At 39.6% G+C, this 24,522-nt stretch overlaps 1 protein-coding gene across 2 annotated transcripts in view; it reads right to left on the bottom strand.

Moving 5' to 3' along the window:
* The window catches only part of LUZP2 (leucine zipper protein 2), a 309,793-nt gene extending 287,018 nt beyond the window's left edge, over positions 1-22,775 (bottom strand). Inside the window, exon 1 of one of the 2 annotated variants that reach the window (XM_056355154.1) lies at positions 22,663-22,775. The gene's annotated coding sequence lies outside the window, so the exon portion shown is untranslated. Of the gene's footprint in view, positions 1-22,342; positions 22,406-22,662 lie in introns of those variants that run through there. The other variant, XM_056355153.1, reaches the window with a different exon arrangement.
* Between the last annotated feature and the right edge of the window lie 1,747 nt (positions 22,776-24,522).

Below are 24,522 nucleotides of genomic sequence, written 5' to 3'. Positions count from 1 at the left end.
CTTTAGCAATTCAGGATGCAAACCATTCTAGACATGGTTGCTTTTTTGGCAGTCCCACACACATCAGAACTGTAAATCCTACAACCCGTGCTCTCTTTCTCTCTGGGGACAGCATTGCTATCAAACAACAGTTTGGGAAAGGAGCCAAAGGAACAAAAAATACAGATGTCTACAATGAAGGTATGTTATTTCACCTTGGTAGAAACAAATAGTCACGTATTAGAGGAAACAAAACCAATATAAGACCAGGATGTCCTGAAGCTTAATTTACTTGAACACCTCTGCAACTTAAAGCTTTCGACTATTTACCGCAAAAACCCAAGTAGAAGATCAAAACTTTCCATGAGCATGTATGTGCAGATATATCGACCCAAATAGCAGCAGCAGCGTTAATGAACCCACTGTGCAGATAAATGGCTTCAATTAGGTTTCTTGTTAGTTTCTACCAGGATATTTCCTTAATCATAACTAATTTATCTCATTTTGTAGCTGGGTTTTTTTTTTCCCTCCCCTTTTTCCTCCTCCTGTTTACCGAGGCTTCAGGAAGCTGTTTGCTAAGCACATGAATTCTCATGAATTAGGGTGCCTTTAAGAATTTACCTTTTTCTTGACCTTTCAGGCTTTTCTTCCACTTTTCTATTTAAAAGAGCTACCAGCACTGTATTACAGTGAAAACAGCAGAATAAAGGCATGGCACATATATGAAAGTGTGACAGCTTCGTAGGACTGCAGGAATATTCGCAACTATTGCAAGAAGGCTGTGATCAATCCACCAGTGTTTCTGCCTGGGTATACCAGTTGTGGCATTCTTGCTTAAACGGGAAGGAAAAGAAAACATCTCTGACTGCGCTAACGTTCTTCCACAACAACTAAAACTAAGCTGAAACACAAGAATAACACCAAGATTTTAAAGCTTCGTACCTGCTGCAGCTGAGGGAAGGCACATCAGTTGGTTTTACAGATTACACAGAACAAGGTAAGGATTTGAGAAAAACTATTTTGAGTTTAAAGAACAAAAGCTGATGATATGATTCTGCTTTGGCTCGGCACCAAATTACACTCCTGACACACCCCTCTGCATCCCGAGCTCCAGACAGGCCTGGGCAGGAAGCAAAGGTGCTGGAAAATACCCTTTTCACCCACTTGGAAGTGCGTTTTGCAAAAATGCAGAAAGCCCATCCACCAAAAAATTCTAATTTTCTAAAAGTACTTTGTGACTAGTTAATCGCTTTCATTTTTCAAAGTGGAGACAGAAGGGGAGCAGAAGCAGGCTGGCAACAGCACAACATCACCTGCTGTCCTGCAAGGTCTAGAACCTCACCCAGTGTAAAGTTTGGACAGATACTAGGAATATTTTACTCCAAACCTCACACTCAATCATTTAAATTCGAGTCTTTGCAGACACAGACCCTGCCCTGAGCAAGGTCTCAGTCACCCATGTATCACTCATAGTGCTTATGATGGGGGAAGCCAGAATTAGCAGAGACATCCTTCATTCCACATACAGTAGCACCCATTTTTGTGGGAAAAGCAGGAAGTATACTCCAGACTTCATCCAAAGTCCACCGAACTAAAAAGGTTTTCTTTGATTTTACAGGGCACAAATTTGTTAAAGCAATAGAATATAAGAGGATATATACATTTAAGGAAAGCCAAGTGACTCCACATCACGGAGCAGATCCCTAACCTAACCAAAAAAGAAAGGGAAAGTTTTGGGATGATAGCCTGAAACTGAGAGAAAGCATTGGGAAAGCAGAAGACAACATGAAAAAGGCAGCAGGAGGAATGTACTAATCATGTGCTGTCACCACCCAGCTTGGAACACTAAACATTTCAGATAAAAACAAAACCAATCTGTCCAACATGCTGTTAGTGTGGCAGGGTATCAGGTAGGCATTCCTCACCGCTGAGATCACAGAGTGTTTTGGTTCAGACTAAGAGGATCTAAAGCTTTGTTTTTACTGTGTTTCAGTGGGAAATAAGTAATGTGTAAATGTATTTATTACAAAATTATAAATTTATTATGTATGCCACCTAACACATGCACTAGTTCTAAGGAGGTTAAGACTACTCCCGTGGTTTGGCTTAGACATACTTACTCCTTCCCTGAATCAAGATTTCATAAATCAAGTTTTCACTTAAATTATTAGAGAAATAAAATGGACCATGTAAACAAACTTGTACTCAGAGCCCTAGAATGGAGCTGTTCTTCTTTTTCCAAAGTCAGGCAGGTAAAAATCACAGTGTGCTGCAAATTTTAAGATCCAAATAGTTGGCATCTGCTTTGATTGTTACAGGGCGACATAAGTTAATTTAGCAGTAAACCTTAGGATTTCTGCTAAGGTTCCTGTTCCAAGTATAAAATAGAGAAACATGGCAGTAAATGGTATTGGGCTGAATTTGGCTGACAGTTTCCTAGTTGCAGCCAACAACTATTTTCTAGTTATGTTTAGTCTGTCACAGTGAGCTCAGGTGGTTTTTTTGGTAATTCAGTTTCCTACTAGAGCTTCACAGGAGTGTTATTAAAGGTCATCCCAGAACATCATGCTTCAGACCAAAATAAAGCTATGTACATTAAACTTTTAGCCTATTCCAAGTTCAGTCACAGCAATGTAGAATCCTGTATTTTGGCACATCATTAAAAAGTCAAAGCTCCATTCTAAGGCCAGATCAAGGAAATGAGGTCAATCAGAGATCATACTGGCCTTCTTGGAAAACAAGGTTGTGCAAAGAACAAACCATCAAATTGGAATTTGCAAGTTTCTTTCTCCACAGAATTCCATTTGCAGTTGCAATTCTGCATTGAGTATTTGGAATATCTGTCCCAAAATTTATAGACTCTATCCAGAGTTATTTTAATGCACATCTGGACATTAAAGCAACAAAGACATCCCTCCCATACCCCTCAGTTACCAATATTTCCACTTTGTTTTTAATAAAGAACAAGTTAGACACTTCCCCTGTCCAGGGACAAGTTCTACTGTATGTGTTTACTTCTGTTTGTTGGTCTCCCAAACACATTTATTCCCCAGGAGCCCATTCATCTTTTATTTAGTGTAGAAGCTGAACTCTATTAAAATGATATACAAGCTATGGAACTGAAGAGCAAAATTTAAGGTTTTGGATAACACCTTATGAAATTAAGTTGACCTTCATTAAATCTTCTTGCACAAACACTGCATCTAAATCAAGCGTTTGTAGGAATCATCTCTGGTTTCTAACAGCCATATTGTTACATCCAAAGCCTTTTGAAGGTTTTCAGGTTGTAGCTGCCGTTTGAGGGGTCTTATATCTGTGTTAGGACCTTGCTTAGGCAGCAGCAATACTGTGGCATCACTACTTCTATAGATCTGCAAACTGAAGTGTGAAGCATTGATTAGGTAGTTAAATATTTTACCTCCTGCAAAAGCACTGAGAGATAGTATCATACAAGAGCATTTTAATATTTTTTCATTCAGTTTATAGAGATCTAGGGCTGGATCCAGCAACACTGATATCAGTAGGAATTGTGAACAGTGAAAGTATCAAAACTTTGTGGTGCAGTGATTTCACAGTTTTAGCATTGCTATTCCTGTTTGAGGTCCCAGTCCAATTCAGCATAGTTATTCAGAATCAAACTTGAATAAGTAGAACATGTAGATCATTGGTTTATCTTGAATTTGGTCATCTGAAGAGCTTCAGAAATGTCAGGAAACCCTATCGGCATGTCAGTTTGAGTCCTAAGGAAAGCTTTAATAGGGATTTTCTTCTTTAGATGACATTAATCTCATGAATGCGTAAAAAACTGTACTTTGCCTTAATTTGTACTTTGCCTTGCACATTTAATATGTGGCCTGTTTACCCACAACATAGCTATTTTCAAAAAATTGTTGTAATCCTCTATTATCATACAGCTCATCTGAGGCATTTTCCATTTGATGTATTTGACTCTCTTAGCCTGAACTATTACTTCCCTGTAGTTCGCCATTACTTTCCTGTAATTTGTTTACCGAGAAATGAACAGAATACTCTACAAACACATACCATTCAACCCCGTAACTTACCCAGTAAACTGGGTAATAACTCATTCTTATAGTAAAGATTTAAAGAGAGAATCAGAAGGGACAATTTCATTTATTTTTCCATCAGACGCTTAGGTGAAGAATGATTCCAAGAGACAATAACGTTTCTGGGACTCAAAGATATTCAGGTAAAAAAAAAAAAAAAAAAGTACTGAACTAAATTGCCCAGGGATATCCAGAGATTACTAAATCAAAAGTTCACAAACATCTTAGTACTGCAAGATGTCTAAGTCAACTTCATGCTTCTAATTCTCATTAATCCAACTGAAACTGGGTACCTAAATATCTTACAGATCGAAGCTCATTTTCTGACTGAATGAATTAAGGTTTCACACTAGCACCATTTTTATGAGTAGTCCCACTGATTTTTAATCTTTTGACATTCTGATCTATCAATATTTTTACTGTTTGTCACTGTTCTCCAGGAATGGTTTACTGATCAAAGTTTTAGCTGGTAAGTGGGTTGGTTTTTATCACAGTCATTTATGTCATTCACAGAGGGATTAGCTTGCTTTGCCCATTATAATGAGCAAATGATGCCATGGATTGATCTAAAAAGTACAGCACAGTGTAAAGCACACAGCAGAGCTGCTTGTTGCAGCTGAGTGAAACCAAACATATGGACACTCTGTTCCTAAGGAATTGCCCTGAATTGTTTCACTTCACTGCAAGTAGTCAACCGACATGTTTTCCTGCAGGGCTCCATCAGGCAAAACTCTGACCGTCCAGTCCCCAGTCCACAGAAACAGGCACAAAGTTCAGCGTATTTTTAGGCACAAACCTCAAGTGCTTGACAGCCCCTCAGGCTGCACAGAGCTGAGCCCTCTGCAGACCTGCCTGTGGCTGGGTAGCAGGAGCAGCAGGGCAGAGCCCTGCGCAGGGTAGGATGATCCTTCTCCCTAGGACCCGACAGATTTTGTTGGGTAAACACATGGCTCCAGTTCCACAAAGATCAGGAGTTTTGACAGCAGTGTGATTTGAAATTCCCATTGAGCATGGTACAGCTCATGGTAGGTTCTGTAGGCACTGGTAGTTCATTATAAGATGACTTTACTACTAACCAAAGTAAAGGCTTTACACCACCAGGTAGGAAAGAGTAAGCTGCAGACAGTGCCACTCCCCTTCATCTCACATAACCTTGCTAAGGTGCCTCGTTCCCTTCCTATGGGAAACTTCCTTCCTCCATTTTTATTTTTATTTTTTTTAAGAGGAAAAGCACCAGTTACAAATGAGCTTGAATAGATGCATGATGAAACTTACCGTTCCTACTGGCACCAAAAAAGTAGTGATTTCTTGTAGCAGTTGTTCATAATGCATTTAAGACTTCAGATTTAATTATTCCTTTGTATGTAATTATATATTTTCTGTGTTAATTATCCCTTTGTATACAAGCTCTGTTTTTGCATACAATTACTTTCAAAAGAAAGGCAGTTATTTTTACTGCTGCTAATTAGCAGAGTTCTTTGTTCCAGCTCCCACAATGTATTTTCGCATTTTATTTCAACATGAAAAAGTTATAACTCTAGAACTTGGAAATTCTACATAATACTTCTGGGGTTTTTTTTCTTCTTAATAAACACTCTGATTTCAGCCATTCTTTTCCTGTATTATACCTCGGCCACATCTTACTGAAGGATAAACTCAGACAAGCTCAATAACAGTACGTGTTGCCCTCACTGAAGGAGCACACAGAAACATCCTTTGCATTGTCTTTGCAACGAATGCTGAACTTTATTATTTTTTTTTCTTGGGAAACCTTATTCCCATGCAGTTGAGATTCAAGGACACTGCAGCCTTCTTGCAAACATTCCACAGAATGATCAACGGCCAAATTAGTAAACTGAATTATTCATTGCAAATTATTTGCTCATTTTTACAGAACACATTGCACGCCACGTGTAATTGCCAATACACGTTCTCCTTACAATGTTGATTTTGCAGCTATATTTTTTCACCCGATTTTCCCTTCTCCCTCACCTTCTTCCTGTGTTATGAGACTATTTCACTAAAATATCTTTTCACAACCAAACTCCAAATGGGTTCGTTGTGAAACATAATAGCCACTTTCTTCCACTGTCCAAAACAGCTCTTCAAATTAAAAAGAAGCGACAGTCACTGTGATCTAACAGAGAAAGATGTGACAAAGGTAATAACGTTGGGCGGTATTCATTTGTGAAGGCAAATAAAGACAAAACCTAGGCAAATAGTCCAAAAATGGAGACTGCAATGAACTGATCTAACACAATAGCATCGCTCTGTGTATTTGGAAATGTTAACGAAACAGTGAAGACGAAGCTGTACAAGGCAGAGTTTTACATCGTATAATGACAAGGCTGTAACAGCTCTATTGGAACTGGGAGAAGCAAACCTACCAGCTCTGTTCCTGCTCAGATGACGAACAACTTCTTTAAGTGCTTCTCAGCTTTCATTCCAATCGCTGTTTCACTATAATTGCCTCTCTATCTGCATACACAGCGGTTAATTTAAAAAGCCTTATGAAACTGTTCAAATAACTGCTGCCCTCACATTTCCCATCTCCTGAAGGCTCAACCTACCAGAGCTGTTTGCAAGCAGCAAGGCTGTCACAGCTGGCTGCTGGGGAGCAGGGGACAAACAGGAGAGACCACCGAGGAGGTAGTGTAAGCAATCTTTTAGGGCCAGCTCTACAACCAGGTGAGACATAGAGTGTTTGGACCAGTAGGAATGACTGGCCTGGAAATAAGGGTCAGAACGTTTGGGTTAGAGCAAATGCCACAAAACAGTAGCTGACTTCAGAATGAATAGCTGCTGTTACAGCTGCTGTGAATTTGCTATTCATACTTTTGCTCCCGGGTTTATTCGCTGCCATGGAACAAGAAATTAGAACTTTAGACAAAGAATGGGGTGGGGGGAAGTAGCAGGAGAGTATGTGAAAGAACTCCCAAACAGAAAATGCTTCTGTGATGGAAAAGATCATATCAGTACTTACATTTCCTTGTTTCCCCAGATTTCCTCATGTTTAATTTCTTATTAGATTCCCCACCCCACCCCACCCTACCCCCCCAGGAAAAAAACAAACAACGCTGCTGCTTTTTAAGTAAGGGAAAAAATGTTTCCTCAGTGACTGAAACATCATTATCCTGTGCTATTAACAAAAGTCAGGTTTATAGTGCAGAGATATAGTTCTCAACATTTAGATTAATTAGAAAACCAGATTTATCACATTATTATGTCCTTTCCCTCCCTTTTCTTAATATTAGTGCTTGGATAAATTATGGTTTTTCATACAGAAAATTAAGTCTGAATTCCAATTACCTCTCTCCTTTTCTTTTTTTTTTTTTTTTCTTTTTTCATGACTTTCCATTTGAAAGGAGAAATAATAATGCATAGTCCCTAAACCTTGCTGCAATAAATGGATTCTGGTCCCATAAATTTTTATTTTCCTTACCACTCCATATTCCGTTACAGTTCTGATCACCCAAACTGGAGAATAAAAACAGAATGCCATTCAGGTGACTAGTCACAAAAAGATAATTATGAATAACGAGCATAATCCACAGCACAAAGCTTGCTTCAGCAATCAGTGTGACGTTTTTTCTAGTTTTCAGCTTGCTCACAAACAGAGTGGGTCAGAATGTACCAGTCATGTACAGAGACTAAGGCAGAAGTCTAGTGTAAATTACTTTAAGGCCTTTGTATATAGTTGTCACATAGTATATAAGAATTTCTCCTAATTAAAATCAGAAGTGAACAATATGAAATTGCAAAAGACCATTCTGGAGAGCCTGTGGCTGGACTGTGACAGACACAACGCTCTGGAATCATGGGCTACTCAAGTCTTTTACACCGAGATACACAGATGCAATATTAAACCACTGCTGTAAATAAGTAGATGCTGTACGCTCACTTCTGGAATTTCTTCCTGTATGCATTGCTCATGCAATGGAAGGTGAGAACTACCTAACCCAGGTACTACAGCTATATCTAAGGAAGAAAATCCATGCAAATTCTCCATACAAAAAGGTCTCAGTAACTCATTATGACATTTTATGTCTCTGGAAGAGTTAAGCAGGTAACAGAAACATGGGCATAAGACACTGTATGAACTATTCCAAGAAGTACTATTAATATTTAACTGAAGAACCCAAAGCTGTACATTAATTGTTGGAAGCCAATCATAAGAACATAAAGTCTGAACTACTTTAGATGAAGTAGTGCATTCATTGGGAATTGGGCAACTGTCAACCAGCCAGAGTCTAAAGTGGCCTTCTTTAAAACACCTCTCTACTTGTAATGATGCCTTACCTTTTAAGCATTACCACTGCTGTGTCTTTTGTATTTGTCCTCTCAGAATTCCTTTTTTCCATATTTTAAAATTGAGGTGATGGAAGTGATCTAAGCAGAAATCCCAGAGGGTTTTTATTTGCCTGGGTTTAATTTTCCTGGTAGATGTGCTATAGGTCTCTATACTGAGCTGAGCACTGTAGTTCAGTTAAATCAATTCAGTTGCTGGATGATTTTGTGCAAAGAGGACAGAGACCCAAACACAATTCATCTTTTTTATTCCTCTAAATTAAGTCACTGGATAGCCTAAGAAAATAGAAACACCACATTTGCTAAACCTTGGGGGGGGGGGGGGGGGGGGGGAAGAACATTTTTTCTACTTTATGTTATAGCTCATTGTATTCTTTTATCTTTTCAAGAGCAATGCTCCCTTCATTGGAATATGTCTAGCAATAAACAGTTTTGCAGTTATCAGATGTCTCAGCTTTACTCCAGCATTTAACCAATGTCTAACGCCTTAATGTTTTATATATTCAGGGCCATACACACCATTCCCTTCCAATTTAAAAAATGCTTATAAATATCTTTTCTTTATAATGTGTTTCCAGACAATTGTTAGCATGTTACTATTGACTGGGGTTTTTTTTAGTTCCTAGTGGTTCTGTCCTCTGTGTCTGACAGTAAAAGAAACAGACATTTCTTTTCAGTTTCACATGCGACTATTTGAAGGGTAACCGTTACAAGCCCGTATATCCAATGCATCAGAAGGAGAATAGGCTAACAAGAGGATACCAGAGATTTTAATGTCATCTCTAATACAAGCATTCAGCAGGCGTCATCACAAATAAACTACTCTTGACACTCCTGTTAAAAGTGATGCAAGACTGGGAAACCGTGACAATTTTCCTAGTTTAAGTATAATATTAATGTGGTTGTTCATGCAATGCAGTGCTGCTTGATGAGAGTCTTTAGCAGAACAAGGTTCAAACAGCTTCTTCCCTTACATCCCTAAGTACGCTCATCAGTGTTTTCATTTTACCTTTACCTCAAAAAACACAGACTGAATATGAGAGCAGGGCCTTACAGATTTGTGGACCCACTTTGAGACACACATGTAAAAATTGCACCTGAGCTTATGGAGTCTTGGCAGCTTAGCTTTCCTAGTTCAACCGCTGTTTATTTAATAATACCTTCTAAAAAACTCGAATCCGCAACCATTTTATTACTTGGCAAAATGTGGCAGCATGCAGATGCATCCTCTAATACATAATTTACAAAGCCAATTATACTATTCTCATTAATAAGGGGGGTGGGAAGCTGTTGGTAGCTACACCTGGAGAAACACTAGTATAGTTTCACAAGGATTACTGAGAATCCCTCCTGTGAGCTCTTTCTGGTTTTGATGATCTCTGCACTGATTCACACAGATCTACTTCTGCACTTCAGAACCCAATTTCCAGACCTAAAGCCAGATAAATCTGAGAAATGTAAGTGATTGCCACTCTCACTGCTTCTGCCATTTTTCATTTGTAAAAAGGAAGAGTTACTGATCCCCATTACACTAGTTTCTTTCCTACCATTTCAAGCAAATTATATGCTTTATTATCACTTCATTGTCCCCTTAGGATAGTAAATAGATAGTCGCAGCAGGGATAGAGATGGGGTTTTTGAAGTAATGAATGCAGTACTTCTAGCCACCCAGGAAGTTAATTTTATAGGTATAACTGGAAGTATTAGGGTGCTGGTGGAAAGGAACATCTGAGCAGTAGCATCTAGCAGTCAGGGCCACCAAGTGACTAACAGTGATCATTTCGCTACCCTCAGGCAAGCTCCCCAAGCGAAGGGCTGCAAGCTCACTGACTGAAATTCAGGTGCCACGTAGGCTCTGCCAGCACATGAGAGCTCCATCAGAGAGCCAAAACAGTTAACACTAAGCTCATGATTAAACTTAAAAGGAACCCACAAAAACAACAGGATAGAGGTATTCTTCCACTGTAGGAATGGGGATGTCTGGCACCTTCACAGATCTTAAATGAACAAACCTGAATTATCTATGACCCAGTGGCAGTGGCTGATGAGTTTTGCAACAAGGACTGCCACCTCTGAGGTGCCCCGGGCAGGGACAAGCATGCCGAATTCACCCTGACCTTGGGAGATGCTCATCTGCCCCCTGACTGACGGAAAGGGAACATGTGCCAGCTGCCTCTACAAGGTGTTTTATGAGGAGCTTCCAGGCAAAACTGAATCCCTGCCACACTGCAGAAAGCAGCATGCAGTGCCTTGTAACAAATGGGCTGTAGAGACCTGCAGTTAACCTCCATGACTGTAAAAGCCCCATCTTCCACTCCAGACTCTGGGAAGAGGTAGGCAGGGATAGGGCAAGAGGATGTTAATTTCATTTTAAAACTCAGCAAGTGGAGTAAAAGGGAAGAGTTTCCTTTGCTTGGCTCTTTAGAAGGCTTATGGACCCCTCATCTCATTTAAGGACTCCAGGCTGCAAAGACAACTTGAAAGAGGCAGAGATCCTACAGGTACAGACCCTAGACCCCGCCATCACACACACACCCCTCCCCCCCCCTCAAAAGCACCTAGGAATCAGAAGAAGCCTCATAAGACCATTCTTTGAAATGATTCCCTAGTTTTTCCCCTTTTATTTGCTCTGCAAAGGGACTTGGGCACCTCAGTTATAGCTCTGGAGTCTACTCTATAAGCAAGTATCTAGAATGCAGGGACCGCAGCAGATAATGCTTACTCATCTAAGTTTGATAGGCATTTTTTTTTGATCCCTTTCTGATCGATCTGAATAATTTACAGCTTTTCTTGATGTCCATTTAAGTATATGTAAATTTTACACATAACCTACCCTACCTAAATCGCAGGTCTAATAAATATAATGAAAAGCTGAAGTGTTTGCAGAGTACTCTGAGCTACACCAGTGAATAGTTTCACATAGGAGAAAAACATTCATATCCAGGGCTTTAAATAGCCTCACCAAAAGAAAGTTACACCATCTCAGATGCAAAGCGTGTCATGTGGATATGGAGAGTGTTAAAGGCAAGGATAAAGCATCTTCACCAGAATCACTATTTGTGCATGTATTTAGAAAGAGTTCTCATAATGAAATGGAGCGGCTGAGAAAGTCTCCAGGATTCTATCCACTGGCTGTATAAAAGTGTCAGCAATCCTTTCCACTGACATATCATTTATTCCCAGCCTATCCACACATGTCACCAGCAAAAACTCTGTGCTGCAAGCCAGACCCAAGGGAAACGAAAGAAAGAGTAATTAATTCTCAAGAACTTCCCCAAACTGCCTCCAGTAGATCCATCAGAGCTCCCTGCTCCAGCTGTCTAAGCTCAAGGCAGAGACAGCAGAAAAAGCTCTGGCTGTACAACCTTTCTCTTAATCTGCACTCCAAAGTTTTCCCTCTCAGCTGGCTAGCAAAGCATTTCTCTGGCTCTCCCCATCGCTGTTATTCACAGCCACACAGCAGATGGGAAGCTCTAAAGAGAAACAGAGAATTAATTCAGCTTTCTTGATGGAGTAACACAAAGAAAATTCTCCTGAAGGACCCAGCCTTTTCTTCAGGCTCCCGCTGCAAGGACATCTGCAGTTTCCACATAGATATTGTGGTACAGAAAGCGATATAGCACATTCCCCACACCGTGTTTTACCCTGGGGAGGTTATGGCGCTGAAATGCTTGTTTCAACTTACTGCTACCTACAGACCTCTCCTGGACCCAATGATCCGGCACTTGAAAATAGAAAGAGTCTTCTCTGATGTAGAAGTTTGTGCTGGAAATTTCACCAAGCAGAGCAGATTATCAAATGTAGGTGTCACACACTGACCTCTTATGGGTTGTCAAAAAAAACGTTAAAAAGTGTCAGCCTCTGGGCTAGCGCATTAGAGATTTTTCTCTCTTGTTTTTGGCCGTTCTACTCCCTTTTTATTCGTGACTGTCCAAGCATGCTCGGTGCAAAAGCCTGAAAAACAAAGCAACAAAACCAAAGAAGCTGTCCTCAAGGCATCTGGTCTCCTCTTTTCTCACCCATTTTCACATCAGAAGTGCCTGTAACTGTAAATCCCCCTTTGTATTACTGAATTAATGAGTGAATAAATAAGCGGCTATAAGTGCTGAGAGGACACAGATCTGCATAAGGGAACTCACAAAGCAGCAACAGGGGAAGGGATGTAGGATATGAAGATCATTAGAATAAGCAGAGTTCTAATAACAGGAAGCAACGAAAAGCCTTGAGTTTGGGTTTGAAGGCAACTGTTTTATTAGGGAGGAAAAGAAGACTTCAGAATAAGAGCATCATGTTTAGGTACAGAGGCGACACTGTCTGGGTGGTTGTATAACCAATATGTAATTAAGAGAGATGAATTTTTGACCTCCACTTATGGCCCTGGGCAAATGTCTGCAATTCTCAGTACTATAATTTCCACATGTTGATCACTGTCCACGCACAGCATTATCACAGTAGGACAGACAGGCTACATTGGGTTTTTGGGATGATGCCAGAATATAAATAAGGTGTAATAATATTAAATTAGAGCAGAAAGAGCATTCAAACCCCACGAAAGTGTTGATAGAAAGACTAAAGATGTACTGCAAGAATATTCAGCTCAGCTGGGTGCTTCATTACTGCTATGCTCTATCTTTACTAGATCAAGAAAAAATGTACTTAAGGAAATTAACTGCTGTAAAACAAAGGACAAGAGCAGACCCTGAAAAGCAAAAAAGGTATTTTTGCCATCATGCAGAGCTCTCAACACAAGGTCAACATTTCTCGCTCACTCCAAATCTGTTCCTCGTTACCCAACTAATTTTATAAATAAATCAAAATGAAATACACGTTACCCAAGAAAGAATAAAACAATTGGGAGATAAGTCTGGAATAAGGTTTGTTTCTTTCCAACTTTACTTATCCATCCTAAATGTTTACTTTCAGAGAAGACACTGAAATAAGAATAAAGCAGAAATTTAGCACAGCGAATAAGCACATAGTCCTAATTATGAAATTGTATTTTATTCCAAAGACAGCTGACTCTTCAGTATATTTAATAAAGGGAAATCAAGCAAATGGTTTCAACCCTTAATGAGAGCTCCTGGGAAATTAAAAATTATAAAAGAAACAAATTCCCATGTAGGGACAAAATAGAGAAGCTGTAATTATGGCTAAACAGTTGACAGATTATAAAGTAATACTTTGGCACAAAGTTGCAGGAGAATTTCTAGCATTAGGACACCCCTTGGAGGCTCACACAGCACTATTTATCTCTGCTCATATTTTGACTTCCACTTTAAGCTGCCCGTGTTGAAATAAGAAATTTTTCAGTGGTAAAAAATTATACCTGAAAATGAAAGACATTATTACAATTTGACTCATCAAAGGATTTCAATCTATTGTAAGGCTTGGTTTTGAGGTTCTTGCTCACACTGAGCTGTTTCTTACTCCAAAGGTATTCCCACTGAAGGCAATAGGTGGAGAGAATGTCAGGATCTGTTCTTTTGTGCCAGCTAAAGGTCATTTTCTGTGGCACCAAAGTAGTTTAATGTGATATAAAATAGCAACTCTTTCTACTATGTCACTCTTGAGTTGAAATCCTACACTTCTAGTCATTTTGTTTGAATTGGACATCCAGACATATGAGCACCTGGAGACTATAGAAGCAGACCCATTCCTTTTTCTTTTTTGTCTCCAAAGGAAAAAAAACCCCAGACTTTAACATAAAGTTACAGGTTTCCTGAAATGTTCTTTACTTTCTAGCAATGATTCAAGTACTTCAGTACCCAGCTTCAGGAGCCTGAAATAAAACCTGAGCACATTTAACACTTCACAAATTAAATTTAGCATGTGATTAAAGATTTCTGGTGCACTTTTGAATTTAGCAATATTTCATTATCCCTAGCATGAAAAGCTCATTTCTTCTACCGACCTTCTGTCAGCAACCCTCCTGAAAGCACTAAGAGACACAAATAGCTAAAGGTGCCAGGAAACTTTTGTCTCCAGCGTAATTAGATTATTCCCACTGTCCTTCAGAAACCTGACGAAGCTTCTGTATGTATGTGTCTATACATGTAAACAAGCACACAGGCACACCTCAGAGTGCTTCTTGATTTCCTATACTTCCATGTAATTTCTAATTTCATTTCTGTTTCCTGGCAATTTTCCCCAAATGCTTTCACGTTGTCAGCTTTTGCACTCTTCCCGGAACAAAGCGTTATATTTTTTCTCTTAATTGCTTCTTGCACTTCTCTACCCAGCTTCCTCACCCTTTCACAGATAACACTGTTGGGTTGTTTTTTTCCTGTGTTACTCATGCACAGCCTTTGGGTACACAAGAGTTTCTCCTGAACATTTTCATTTCTTTCTGCACTCTTCCAGCCTATTACTGACTTGCAGAGTAGCTCTCCAAGTCCTCCCCTATCTCTTCCTGGCCTGAAATCCAAAATTCTGCCTTATTATATTCCGATATTACTCACTCAGCCTTACCCTGACTGTAGGCCTGATTAGATTAGTCACTTCTCCCAACTGTTCACCTCCATCACAACCAAATCTTGTTTATACATTGCTCAGAACCAACGATGAATTAACCCTTCGGCTTCCTCCTTTAGTGCAACACAATCTTGTTGTACAGCAAGAACAGCAAGTAGCAGTAGTAAGCATGCCTTTCGTGTGCCCATTAGCTTTTGGCCTCTTAGACTGGAGTAGAAATTTCATTTTCCACCACCAGTTGCCTGTACTTGCTGTTATAATGCTTTGCGTGGAGCAATGAAGACAACAAACAAGTCAAAGTCCAAACTGTTCAGATGAACAGGAAAACTAGAGGCAGATCTGCACTTCAGCCAAACTTAACACACTTCTCACACCAGAGACTGGAAAATTCTCAGGACTGAACTGGACTATTATGCATTTGATGCTCAGCTTATTTACATTCCTAAGAATAAATCCCACAAGGGTACTTAGAGTAATCTGCTTTGGTACAGCTAGGACTTGATGTGAAAAAGCACATAAAGAGCAAGGATAGAAATAATCCCTACATATTTGGAAAATAAGACACCTCTCCTTGAGTTTGGGCACAAGTATTAAGTTACGAAAACTTAATTTTTCCTTCAGTCAGATCATCAGTTAATTAATTCATTTTGCACAGGACACTGAGTGGTTTTTTTGTGTTGTGTCTCTGGTTTCAGACCTGATTGATCCTACACTTAAACCTGCCTCTGGTAAATTAATAGAAGGACAGGTATCGGGAAAGCAAAGGATCGGTAAATATCTCTTTTCTTACTCACTACCCACTGGACAAATTCATGTCTGGGAACATCTGGAAAGGGCCAAGTACTCTGCATTTCCCCCCACTTCCATTCACTTCCCCTGTTCCTCTCCTCCTCCAAAACGCCTGGAGCAGGAAAAACATCACTGCCTCAGGGTACAGTCTGCTTTTGCTAGGAGAAGGCTCCATTCTCACCACACCCTACTCAGTAAGTGAAACAACACAAAATAAACCCCTTTTTAGCTGTCACACCACAAAATGTCTTGCCTTCCTTTCACCCTCAGTTCATTAACAGTGGTAACATAAAAAGGAGCACTTTTTTCCAGAAGAAGTCAATGTCTTCTTGAAGCAATCACTGATAGATTTTTGCTGTTTCTTTTTTCCTTCCTATGACCTTATGCTACCGCTGCTATGCATCAGTCATCATTATCAGTTGTGAATTTTCGCAACGTTCTCGAACAAAGTCTTCCTTGTTCCCTTTACCGTTCATCCTGCGGTGATGATGATTGCGTGGGGTCTGGCAGGGACACCACAGCATGGCAAGAGACATTGTTTCAAACGGCCTGGAACTGACCTTTTCCACCCTGAGTCTTCAAAACCTTCCTTGAAGAAAGGGACACATTTGTGATGATGTGATATCGGTATGTCTTCGGAAAACAGGTATTTTTCATTCCCTGGCAATATCTGTATGATATCTGAAAAATAGTTAAAGGCTCCAAGAAATCTTTGAGTATCACATCTCATACTCATCATAGCAACAGACCTATGGTTTCCTAGCCAAAATACCTCTCTCGTGTATATTTTAAATCCAAAACCTGACTTCTGCACCTGGGAAGCAATCATTATCCAAGATATAATAGAGACAAGCACGTACCAGCATGAATTTAATGGGAAAAATCTGCAGAGTTGCCTCCTGTTGTTCACAGACTCATTGTAAAACCCCAGAGAATTAGGAGCAAGCCTACTTCTATTCAAAATACAGTAGAGTGTAAATGTTCCTCTTAAGTCATTTTACGCAGAAAATAGTTTATCAACCCAACGACATTACGATTCTGGAAGTAGCAATAACATATGGTTTATTCTTCTTACCTGATCTGCTGCCTATGCTGTGTTTCCCCAAGCTGCTTATATTTTAGTCCTACGTCTGCTCTGTCAGATCTTTTACAAAGCAGCTGTAGGCCTGCCAGCAATTCGGGAATTAAACCAACAACCATTTCTGATCAAAAGGGGAAAAAAATAAATAAAAAAAAGTCTGGAAAGCAAGATATAAAGAATTTTATTTTTTGTTTTAAGAACAATGTCTTTGTTATTACCTTGCTACTGCTTGGATTTCACATGACGTCAAAATAAGATCAAGTGCCAAAACGGCAAACTCAGACACATTTTGCATAGACCAGCTCCAGAGCAAGGAGGAGGAGGGGAGAAACAGGTGCAGAATATACATAATATACACGAACCTGCTTTTTGTAAACACATCTAGGCGGTTCCAGCTCTTTTTGATAAATCCCTGATTGAATCACAGCCCCATATTCCACCTGTTCCTAAGAAGTCCCCACATTGACAGTTCTGGAAATATATTCAGGATTGAATCCAAGTTTCCTAAATCAATGAAGTTTTGAGTCTGCTGTGAATGATTAAGTTACTGGGGCAGGAGAGGAGAGAGATGGAGCAAGAGAGAGGGAAAAAAAATAGTGAGTGCTGAGCTATTGTAACTAGCAAAGAAGCCATGTTCTGTTTTCTGCAGAACTGAATGTAACAGGAATGCATAGAACTTCTCAGGCGATAAAAGTGGAATACTTTATGCATTGCGAAGTATATTTTGCACTTCTCAAAACTGTCAGAAAGCATTTAAGCAAGTTGGGAAGCTTTGGACTTCTAAAGTAATAAAAAGACCCAAATGCATCTTGTGCTAGGGAAATTAAAAGGAAGGGTTTACGATGGTTTTTTTACAGTAACTTAAGTCCTCCTTAAACCTTTCAGGTCATCTAATTTTAAATATGTTTCACAGAAAACTTTTACCTACTCTTAGTTGCTGTGAAAAAAAACCAAAACAAAACAAAACCGAAAACGTCAAACACAAGGATTCTTCCTTTAAGAGATCAACATGACTTAGGTGGCCTCAAGGCAGGAGAGAGGACCAGATTTAGAACTGCTCCTAGAAACCTGCAGGAAGGTTATGAACAGATTTCTACAAGAGTCAATATTTAGAAATAGATATGTTTTCTAACAGTAAAGAGACTTTTAAGAGATTTTCTTGCCATCAGTTTAGACTCCTTTTGTAAAACATATTGTACTGGGAAGTCTACATAAACCCTCAGAATATAATTTTTTCTTCCCTTATTTTTTGCTATCTTCACTTCCAGTTTTACTGCTTAATGCCTCTGCATAAACAAATATGAGTGAATATGGAACTACTGCAAGAGGAAAGAAAGAAAAAAATTCTTATGTACCGAGGACATGGTGAGGCAGTCATGTCCCAGGGTGATAAGAATGGCTAGATACATACAGCTCAATTTTCATTGTGCTTTAGTGCTTCCATTGTCATCTGAATTTCAAGTAGAAATTTGAACTCCCGCAAATGTTGAACAGAATGACTAAAGAGTACTTTACACAGAAACTAAATAAAAAGTCAAATTTATTTTTAAATCTATAAGTGCAAAACTGTGGTTTTAGCATGTGGCAACAGTCAGGAACTTTTAGAGTTAATTTTGAAAGGACCCCCTGCATTAGATTCATTGGACATCAATGCAATAATAGAAAGCTGGACTACGGTTAAGAGTGTAACAGTTAACACACCAGTTGTCGAATTATAAACCAGGCTAAGCACATATAAAGCATCAACTGTGTACACACGATAACAGATATAATCACAGCGTTAAGTAGAATTACCTCTAAGACCAACAAAAAACACCACCAATCTGCTAATGATAGTGTAATAATTTTCAATCTGAGTCTCAAACACTCACAAAAAAACCAACGCAGCTGGCAAGAAATGCTTTGGTGTCCAGAATTTAAGGAAAAAAACATGACTATTTTAGGGGATACTTACAAACTTTATTCATGGTAGCACCACCTGGACTGCTTTCAATAGAACGTTTCAACATGAGTTTTGCTTGAACACATTCGAAAAAGTTCTATCCTCTTAATTTCTGCTTCATTTCTTGTCATTTCTATAGCGAGTGGAGGAAAGCAAATCAATTCCTTGACCCAGTTTAAGAGCACATGAGCAATAAACACGGTACAAGAGAAAGCCAAGAGCTGCCATGAGCTGAGCTGCGGGAAGGGTGCAGGAAACACAGGCTGTTGGCTCCCGCGAGTAGTTGACGTTTATGCAGCGGTTACACCCCAAGGCTCCAGTTAGCACTGGAGAGCCGCTGCCCTAGGTGCTGCGCGAACACTGAAGGACACACCCAACCATCAATCAGTGAGATATTTGGGGTTACATTTTCCTGATGGAAATTAGCATTGTCCCAGGGAAGAGGGAGAACAACTGACACTAGCTTTTGCACTTTCTGGGAGTAAAACCATGTCTATTCATTTCTGATTATTGATGATTTTAAAGGAGAAATTCACATGCCTTCTCTGAGTACCACTGACTTTGAACACCCAGCAGCTGACTTCCCAACTACTGCTTTTCTCCCTCCTGGTTATCCTCAATGATGACTGTTCTCCCTGACCTCCATTCCCATTTTAATTATTTTTTTCAAATCTCTCTCCATCTTCACCACACTTTAATCATCTTACTAAACATCTCCCTAATTGAGAAACAGCAAAGCATAAATAAATGTCATACAATAATATTTATGGTTAATATACCACCCTAATACTTTATCAATTAATTACAAATAATATAAAACATAAACACCATTGCAAGTTAATAACTGATTGTGTGTGTGTGTGTGTGACTACTGCAGGAGAGTATTTACAGACATTGGTCTTTGAGATCTTGGAACATGTAGCATTTATATTAATTAGGAAAATACATCCCTACTGTGATCTTCAGAGGGCTTGTAAAAGTAATTCCAGTGCACATAAACAACACATATGTAAACTTACAGCAGATCACTGATTATTGTTTTTCCTTGCTAGGCATAGGCAATTCAGAGAAAAAGATATAGTCAAAACAAGAAAAACAAAGCTTACGCGAGTGATAGGTTGAGTTCAGATTGCTGCTGTTCTGTGAAAACGAAATAAAACAGACAGTAATTGGACACTTTAATATACCATCCAGCATCATTCTCAGGTGATTCTGTTATGGACTAAGGAAATTTAGATGACAGAGAAGGAACTAGGGACCATATGCTCGTGGTACCTAAACACAGAAAGCCCAAACACACTCAAAATCCAAAAAATTAATAATGAGGCCAATATTCCATCATTTCAGTTCACAATAAGGAGCACCACAAGTGGTAAAGGAATAGACAGAAACTATATTGTATGCCAAGAAAATTTAGAGCTGCGTGGCAACCTTCCCAGATGAGCATTGTCTTCAAATAACCAGTTCAAATGGTATAACTCTACACACTAGCTTGCACATAATTTTGCTTTAAAATAGAATACAAACTATTCTGCAATGCAAAATAACCCGCCCTCATCAACATACAAACACATCCACAAAACAACACGTGGAAAAGTATCTTTGTGACTGCCAGGATAGAATTTATTTTAATCTCTTCTATGATCATTCTTGTCTGCTTTTTGGTGCTCTCACAGGGGAATTCTCAGCCCCTGACCAGTGCTGAATGCTCAGCAGCTGGCATCCTAACAGACCACCCATATCCTTGCTGGTTATTCTCTGCACCTGGTGCATCAAGCTCTTGCTCCTAGGAGAAGCTTATATTGCTTCTCCCACATCTTCCTTGGTTGTTTTAAGAAAATTTCCCCTATTTAAGGTTTGTGAACATTCTAATGTGCAAGGTTGCACAATGCTGTAGGTCTGTTTACTTTAATTTTCTCTTAACTGCGTGGCTTCATTACTGCATGGCTTCATTAAAAGCAAACAAAAATCCAAGCCTGATTAAACCCAAAGGAAATAAGTGATTTTCATTTGCTTCTCTGTGCTTTGGACTGAGGTCCCAGAGAATAACATTACTCTCTCTCAGTCTCTTTTGGGTAGTTTTCTTTGAAGGATTAGTGTTGTAAAAGAGGTCTAACTCTAGTCCATGTCAATCTTTACCTCACAGTGCTGCACACATTTTTCTCAGGATTCATGTACTTGAAAGTTGTGAAGCCAAAACTGCATATTATTTTTTCTATAATGACAAAGTACGCACGTAACGCACAACACCTATGAGATACCAATCACTGTTTACTTCTCAACTGAAAGAAATCACCTTATTGACTTCAAGAGCAGAATTCAAGCTTGGATCCCTTGAACAGAGCAGCTGATGAAATGCATGTATTTAATACTAATGGATTTAACTAACTGAGCAACCAGTGTGGTGTTTAGCCTTCTTAATGTGTTTCTATAGCAGATGTCACTAATGGAATTTAGTCAAGTTAATTCTCTCCTGTTTAAAAGCTTTTATTTATAATAGCTTTTCTGGGTATTAATGTTGTAAATTTAAATTATAGTCATTAAGGAAGTTTACTTTAATGTCCCATGAGTTCTATTGCTGTTTTCAATAACGCAACTACTTTTCACAGGCTTCCCCCCTGTGCACCGTAGTACAAGAACAAAACCTGAGGATGCCCAAGGACTACCCAGAAACTCTCTGTATGATTGTTAAGGCATGAAATCAGATGGGGAAATAAGCTATCCAGACCTATTACGCATCAGTTAAATACCACAGGATGATACTTTTCAGAAATTCAAAGGCTACCTAAGGCAGTAAGAGCCCCTCGCCTTGCTTAATTTGGCAGGTGCAAACAATCTGGGTGACTTGTTAGAACCAAAAAAATTAAACAGTTGAGAAATTGGCCAGAGGAGAATAACCCTACAGTAGAGAAACTTTAGTATTAGATCCCCAGGGAAATTATTTGAGAATGTCAGCATTTGCTGAAATCCAGCATTTATCAAAGGTAAATACGTGTGGTCTTCAGAAATAATGTCCAATTCACATAAAATTTATCTGTGCCTTGTCCTCAGAGAGACCTAGCATTTCCAAGCGGCATGTTGAGGAGTTGATGACAACAGAAACAGACCCAAGAAAGCATCATGGCCCTCCACTCCCCTATTCCTACTGTGCTACAGAAACACCTAACCTTTTCTTAATGCAACTGAAATGTTCCAGGTAATGTTCTGCTATATACAGGCTTAAAAACGAAATTTAAATACATTTCCATCTTCTGATCTGTGGAAGTTTCTTAACACAATTTGAATATGGGTACCTGTCCTTGCATGCCTTTCAGCGTCACTCTCTTTGAAACAGTACCCCTGTACGAAAGGGAACACTGTTAACTTAATTCCTCTTACTTCAGTTTTTCCTGGAAACTAGAATAACTCTCATTACAAGCACCATACTTAGCACTTATTCCAAAAAGTTTATAAACTCCATTAAAAGAGAGTAGCAGAGAAACACACATGGCTGAACTAAAATCAATCATCATTAAATCATTTCACTACATCTAAGGAAAGAGCTAGAGAATTCAGCTTAGAAATCCATAGAGGCATGTGAACAGTATTGTTTTTACCTGAGGGCCATGGTTGGGCAGGCATTTTAACCTTCTGCTGTACTAAGAAACAACACAACCAAGTGTTTAAGAGCTTTATACAAGAATGGTGGATGACAAAGAGGACTACCTTAATTTTGTATGACCTGTAATAGCTCACTCCTGCTTCACAGCATCCTCTCACCAGTCATTCACAGTATTACAAGTAGACAGCTTCTCAACTGCTGCTATTTATTAGCCAGCAAACTGAGGTAACTCAGTGCCAATTAGCCAATTAGCTTAACATAGCAACCTATGAGCTAATTCTGCAGCCAGCCAAACAAATGCCACAGCTCCAGTCTCAACAACAACAACAACCTGCAGATCCATCCCAGCACATACGCACGGCTCTCAGGTTTCATAAAGTCACATAAGGAAAAAACAAGTGACACAAAACGGCGAGCATCTTACCACTAGTGGTGTTATCTCCTCTGAGCACTTTTTGTGTGTTCATTTTGTGTGCAACATTATTGCTTGAATTAAAGGCCCAGAAATTAGGTTATTAAGATTAATCTTTTGCCTGTATTCTTACTCTGAGAGTGTCAGCAGCACAGGGATCTCCCTGCAGCTTTCCCATCTCCATAAGCTCTTGACATATTGAGTTCACCTAAGCATATAGCAGCAGTTGCTCCTGTTGGTAGTGTCCTTGCCTGTCAGCTCCGAGTTCTGAACTCTCTTTCATAGTGGAGAAAACAGACAGGTTTTGACAGCGTTTCCTAAACAGGCTTTGACCCACACAGTGATTAACCAGAAATTATGTGATATTGTTCCCTAAGTAAGACCAGATGGGAATTTTTGTGATCAGCTTGGAAGAAGTAATAAAGTATATTCTGTTTTTATGGACATCTAGATACTTCATCTCAAATCATTCCAACAAAGCAAGACATGTGGGAGAACCCAGGGAAGGAAGATGAAAATCGGTAGTTTTGAAGGGCAAGACGTGGAGTCAATCTATATGGCCACTGGGTTACAATGACGCCAGTTATCTGTATCTTCTACCGCTCCCAAACGCAGATTTGTCCTTCCACTATGACATCTACAAAAGATAATATTTCATGAGGTCCTTTCTACTGCAGCATGATTACTTTTTGTTGCTACCAGTGAGCAAGATGAGACCAATCCACTCCAGCTGCAGTGGCCACTGAGGGGTCCTGGCTTTCCCTAACCGCGGCAGGACTCCATGCTGGCTGCCGGAGAGCTCAGCCAGCGATGGCTCTGGCGCATCTGCACCGTGGCCAGGAGATGTTGGAGGACAACACTCTGACCAGGAGATGCTGGAGGACCACACTCGTTCAAGAGAGAGTCTCTGCTGTTGTTTGTAAAGGATATAGGTATTGCTCAGTTTTGAACAGCTGCCAAAACACAGTGGGACGTAAAAACTGAGAATTACAGACTGGGAGAAATCACCTATTAACAGCTACCATTTAGTAAATGCATATGTAACTATGGAAAACTCCTGTAGGATAGCTGATGGGTAATAACAGAGCATGCCAGCACAGACAGGGCGTGCAACGGTGTGACCCAAGACATTGCTTCACTCTCTTACACAGATGACTCAAAACTTATTTTTGCGTTGCTTCAAATAATTCGGCAATATCCTTGACAAGGTTCAGTCTGTGAACACAGTTGTGTTGGAACAAAGCATTGGCGTTGATGATCCTTATTTTCTGTAAATTTGCAGAGTTTAATCAAATATAATACAGTTTAATCAACTAAAGTACAATGGCACCTCATTGTTAATAGTTAACCTCATTGGCTAAAATGGGGCATAAAGTTTAGGTTTGCTTAAGCTTTCTTCACAGAAATAGTTTCACCCACAGAGTCGGTTATAGCGTTCTGTTCCTGGAAAGAGGTAAGGAATTTATAGTCTAACAAATCTCCCTTCCCATCATTCCTGCTCTTTAATTCATCAGGAGCCTGATCTTCCCTATTGGCACCTGCACAGCTCTGCATTTCCCACCCAGGTAACACCCGCAGTTCCCTGAGAAGGGTCTTGACAGCCTGGACCTCCAAACACACTGAAAGGGAGAAGTTCTACTGCCAGGGAGCAAATCTATTCACTAACTTCCACCAGGAAAGTGCAAATGCTGATTTCTGTGTATGCAGAGAGCGTTGTTGAAATTGCATTGCAGGGAGTGTGCTGATGAATGTAATCGAGAGGATATCACACAGAGAAGTAAAGTCTACCATATGGCAAAAATCAGAAGATGCATGGGCTGCTCCCACATAAGAAAACAGCCGTTAGGCACAGGTAACAAAATAAACATGCAG

This window comes from Falco biarmicus, chromosome 10, assembly GCF_023638135.1.
Source record: "Falco biarmicus isolate bFalBia1 chromosome 10, bFalBia1.pri, whole genome shotgun sequence".
NCBI classification, from domain to species: domain Eukaryota; kingdom Metazoa; phylum Chordata; class Aves; order Falconiformes; family Falconidae; genus Falco; species Falco biarmicus.
This window is presented reverse-complemented; position numbering and strand designations above follow the sequence as displayed.